Source organism: Lactuca virosa, chromosome 6 (assembly GCF_052849685.1).
Source record: "Lactuca virosa cultivar CGN04683 chromosome 6, Lactuca_virosa_CGN04683_v6, whole genome shotgun sequence".
Classification (NCBI taxonomy): Eukaryota; Viridiplantae; Streptophyta; class Magnoliopsida; order Asterales; family Asteraceae; genus Lactuca; species Lactuca virosa.
Window position 1 is genome coordinate 240,446,347 of NC_136431.1, and position 6,000 is coordinate 240,452,346.

Genomic DNA, 6,000 nt, shown 5'->3' on the forward strand with positions numbered 1-6,000 from the left:
ATGTTGACAAATTTACCATACACCAATTATTATGTCATCCACCAATTATTTACAACAATATATATATATATATATATATATATATATATATATATATATATATATATATATATGGCTAGGTTATTTTGTTTCTTACATCTATTGTGTGCTAGAATGCACCAGTAGGAATTTAGTAAATTAAATAATTCTTTAATTAATAAATATAGATATTAAATGATTTCCATAATTATATGTATATTAAATGATATCCATAATTATAATTCTCTTTTTATGGAAACTAATTAAATCCGTCATTAATGTCAGCAATAACATTCTTTCAGAATGAATTCGCATCTAGGTTTTTATATATGAATTCGTATTTTGTTTCAGGACTCACTCATTTAAAATACAGCAAAGTTGCATGGAATATGAAGAACGATAATGTATTCTACTAGAATACACTCTCATTCTTCTAGATATGAATTCATTCTGAAAGAATATTATTATTGACATTAATGACGAATTTAATTAGTTTCCATAAAATAAGTTATAAGTATGGATAGCATTTAATATACATATAATTAATACTAAATTCCTATTGGTGCATTCTATCACACAATAGATGTGAGAAACATTTGAACCTACCTCTCTCTCTCTCTCTGTATATATATATATATATATATATATATATATATATATATATATATATATATATATATATATATATATATATATATATATATATATATATATAAGATCGAGTTTTGGGGTTATGGTGGTGATATGCTTATAGTCCTTGCCTTACTAAAAATTTAAACGAATGCAATATTTTTCAAGAATCCTAAGTATGTTCACCCATTTTCACCCATTGTATAAGAATTTATTTGAAGTGGGTCTAAAGAACGTTAACTGTGTATAAAAATTAATAAAACCATGTATGAAAGTCCCAAAAGTTGCTTGTTATGTACAAAAGCATATATTTTTATATGCTTTTCTACATAATATATATATATATATATATATATATATATATATATATATATATATATATATATATATATATATATATATGTCTAATTGAAAAATTAAATTAATATAATCTTGAATTATTAGCAAAGTTCCTTTTTGGTGGTACTCATAATCATAAATAGCTATAAATGATATTAGGAGAAAAAAAGATAAATAATCTGTTAATATATTATGTGATTAATATATTAATTGGAAATAGATAACTAATATGTTAATTTATTATGTAACTAATAAATTAAGATGAGATCAATTGTTATATAATTGATTTGTTAATTTATATGATTAATAAATGAATAAGAAATCAATTAATTATTAATCAGAATTAATCTGGATTTAATTTGGGATTAATTGGAATTAAATAATGGTGCAATGAGTAAATTATAATTGTTTAATAGGTAAATAAGCAAAGCAATTCTAGAACCTTTCAAGAGGTGGACAGTTTTAGGAGCCTGCTTAGGGTTTCCAGAAGCCTCCGTCATTAATGTCAGCAATAACATTCTTTCAGAATGAATTCGCATCTAGGTTTTTATATATGAATTCGTATTTTGTTTCATGACTCACTCACTTAAAATACAACAAAGTTGCATGGAATATGAAGAACGATAGTGTATTCTACTAGAATACACTCTCATTCTGCTGGAATACACTCTCATTCTTCTAGATATGAATTCATTCTGAAATAAATATTATTATTGACATTAATGACGAATTTAATTAGTTTCCATAAAATAAGTTATAAGTATGGATAGCATTTAATATACATATAATTAATACTAAATTCCTATTGGTGCATTCTAGCACACAATAGATGTGAGAAACATTTGAACCTACCTCTCTCTCTCTCTCTCTCTATATATATATATATATATATATATATATATATATATATATATATATATATATATATATATATATATATATATATATATATATATATATATATATATATATATAAGATCGAGTTTTGGGGTTATGGTGGTGATATGCTTATAGTCCTTGCCTTACTAAAAATTTAAACGAATGCAATATTTTTCAAGAATCCTAAGTATGTTCACCCATTTTCACCCATTGTATAAGAATTTATTTGAAGTGGGTCTAAAGAACGTTAACTGTGTATAAAAATTAATAAAACCATGTATGAAAGTCCCAAAAGTTGCTTGTTATGTACAAAAGCATATATTTTTATATGCTTTTCTACATAATATATATATATATATATATATATATATATATATATATATATATGTCTAATTGAAAAATTAAATTAATATAATCTTGAATTATTAGCAAAGTTCCTTTTTGGTTGTACTCATAACCATAAATAACTATAAATGATATTATAAGAAAAAAAGATAAATAATCTGTTAATATATTATATGATTAATATATTAATTGGAAATAGATAACTGATATGTTAATTTATTATGTAATTAATAAATTAACATGAGATCAATTGTTATATAATTGATTTGTTAATTTATATGATTAATAAATGAATAAGAAATCAATTAATTATTAATCAGAATTAATCTGGATTTAATTTGGGATTAATTGGAATTAATTAAAGGTGCAATGAGTAAATTATAGTTGTTTAATAGTTAAATAATCAAAGCAATTATAGAACCTTTCAAGAGGTGGACAGTTTTAGGAACCTCCTTAGGGTTTCCAGAAGCCTCCTGGATGAAGATAAGGAAAAGATTGGATTTGAGTTTAAATCTATTATTTAATCATTCAAATCTTACTTTGTCCCTAGGTTACCTAAACTATAAATAGGAACGCTTGTTGCCTCAATTTCGTTAATGCTCTTTCTATAAGGCTTAGGAACGAAAATTATACCTCTCTTCTCTCTCTCTCTCTCTCTCTCTCTCTCTCTCTCTCTCCTCTTTATTCTAAGGTTTCTGGGTTTTGGGTTTGAGCCACTAGAGGCACGAGATTTCTGGTGCTCGCTTTCCAAGGTTTTCTATAAGGAGATTGAAGTGATTTGTTTTTACTACAACAAATCAAATGTATGTAACCCTAATTCTTGTAATTTGATTATACTAGGGATTCTTTAGGGTTCAAGTAAAATTTGTTGTTCATAACATGTTACATTCAAAGTGTTAAATACATAGATCCTTTAGGTTGCGTGCTCCCTTAAATATCAAGTGAAATTCCGCAAGCACATTGTGTAACATCGTGATTTTTAACATTTTTTTTTATTTTAAAACACCCATTTTAATAGAATACGTTAGCGGAAGACTTGGTTATTCCAAAAAATTTTCAAATCACCACGTTACCTCAAAATCAGTTTAGAATTCCAAACCATTTAGAACATAACAAAGGTAAATGTTTAATTTGATAAAACATCTAACGTGTCCAAGGTGTTATCATCTCATTAGACTAACTATCCCATAAGCAACCCCTCTCACCAAGGCCAAACTTCTTAGCTGATTGCACCAATCATAAGGTACAAAAGAGAAAAGACACAAGTGTCAGCCCCTACCGAGTGAGTTCATAAAGGTTGCATAAAAACATACAAACCCCAAGTGGGTCAATCATTCATTTTACGATGGAACATAAATATGAGAAACCAATACAACTTAGCAAACAACAACATATCATAATCATTCAATCACATTTCATATAAACAACATTTCATTATTTATACAACCTTTATTTAAATAACCAACATTTTATTATACAACTGACCTTTTATTATACATCCAACATTTTGACAAACATTTTATTATATAATCAACCTTTTATTATATAACCAACCAAATAGCAAACAACATTCAACCTTATATATAACAATTCATTTCGACTGCTTACAATACAACATTTCACCATATCATTTTAATTTCAATTCAACCAAATATAGTTATCTACTTAATTCAACTGTTTATTACATATAAAACAATTCACCGTTTATTATACATAATTTCTTTCAACCAATTATTATATACAAGTTCAATTCAACCGATTATTGTATATATTCACATTTCAACCAATTATCTATTTTTGGGGTTTCTTAGTGACAACCTACCCAACAACTTAACCCCGTTCACTACACATGTGCTCAACCAATTTAGTGCTCTGTAACGACCCAAAAATCAAGGGTAAAAATTTCATTTTTATTATAGTCAAAACACAGATATCTTTTAAATCCAAGCATTCCAAAAACATTGTTAATTAAAACATTTATCAGAGTTCGTCCCAAAATCACATATTGCGGAAAACACGGGTGTGCACTGCGATCAAGCCAGGCCCTTCCTTTCTAAATCGATGATACCTGAAACAATAAACTAAACTGTAAGCACGAAGCTTAGTGAGTTCCCCAGAGCATACCCCACACAATCCACATAACCACATAATCCATACTAGTTATAACAGCTACATAAACTATATCAATCACATAAGCCATATCAATCACATAGCCATATCATATAAACATATAAGGAATGCCATGGGCTCCCCCACATGGTCTGATATCCAACTGCCACGGGCTCCCCCCGGGGTCTTCCATGCAAGTATCACAAGGACAGCTAGCATATCATATACTGCCATAAGCAACTAACATACCACATGTCACATAATCAACTAGCATACACAAGCCAAGCATACAAACATATATGGATGTTGTGGGCTCCCCCAAGGTCTTACTCCAGGATGCCGTGGGCTCCCCCCCCCAAGGTCTTACACCTATGTGTCATGGGCTCCCCCCACGGTCTTTACCTGGAAAGCCATGGGCTCCCCCACATGGTCTGACATCTAAGTACCATGAGCTCCCCCCATGGTCCTTACCTGAAAAGCCATGGGCTCCCCCACATGGTCTTACATCGAAGTGCCATGGGCTCCCCCCATGGTCTTTACCTAAAAAGCTATGGGATCCCTTACATGGTCTTACATCCAAGTGCCATGGGCTCCCCCCATGGTCTTTCATGCAAATATCACATAAACAAATAGCACGACACATAGCATATAACCATATAACATACCACATATCACTACATCAACTAGTGTACCACATAACACAAAATGGGCCGGCCTTGGTGCCTTCGACCCAGTGGTATGGTGAGGAGACTCGCCTCACACTGCTAAAGTCCTACAGATAAAACTCTAGCTGCCGGTTGACAGATTCCCGAACTGTCAACATCAAAACAACTCCCAATTAATAAGTAGGTTCCAATGCATAACCATAAGTCCATACTTGGGGTAAAAATACCATTTTACCCCTAACCTAGCTTGGTCCAAAGCCAAGGCACAAACTCAAACTATGGAGGCCCAAAAGCCAAATAATAAATCAAGACCCAACATATGGCCCAATTTTCTAAATTGGGCCCAAACCTTTACATGGTATTACCTTAAGGCCCAACCATTTATTCTAGTCCAAACATTTGACATTTCGATGGTCCAATATCTCATAATCATCAAGGCCCAGTTATGGCCCATCTATGGCCCAATTTTCCAAATTTGGCCCAAACCCATCATATGGGCCTTACCCTAAAGCCCATCAAATTATTCTAGTCCTTATACTTGTTCTTGGATGGCCCATCAATAGTCCAATCACCAAAGCCCAACATAAGGCCCATCTAGAAGCCCAAACCTAATTAGGGTTTCTCACATGAAATGACGATTAGGGTTAAGTGTTCTTACTTAACCCATTAAGGACTTAACCCATAAATTCCAATATTGTGTTACGATAATTATACGGACATTATTTAGAAATTTAATTAGTGACTTCAACGCGGGTCCCGACAATCTAAACCCTAATTAGGGTTTCCAACCCAATCGTGCTTTAATCGGTCTAATGGTTAAGTTTTTAGATCAATTAGGGTTTCATTATATAAATTAGGGTTTCCTTAGGTTGGGCACCACCCACTGCCACCTCGGGCGGTGGTGGTCAACGGCGGCTCACGGTGGCAACCACCACCTCACGACGGTGCTAGTGGTTTTTCCTTAAATTCTTCCACCAAAAATGTTTGAACAAGTCCCATTCTACTAAAAACACTC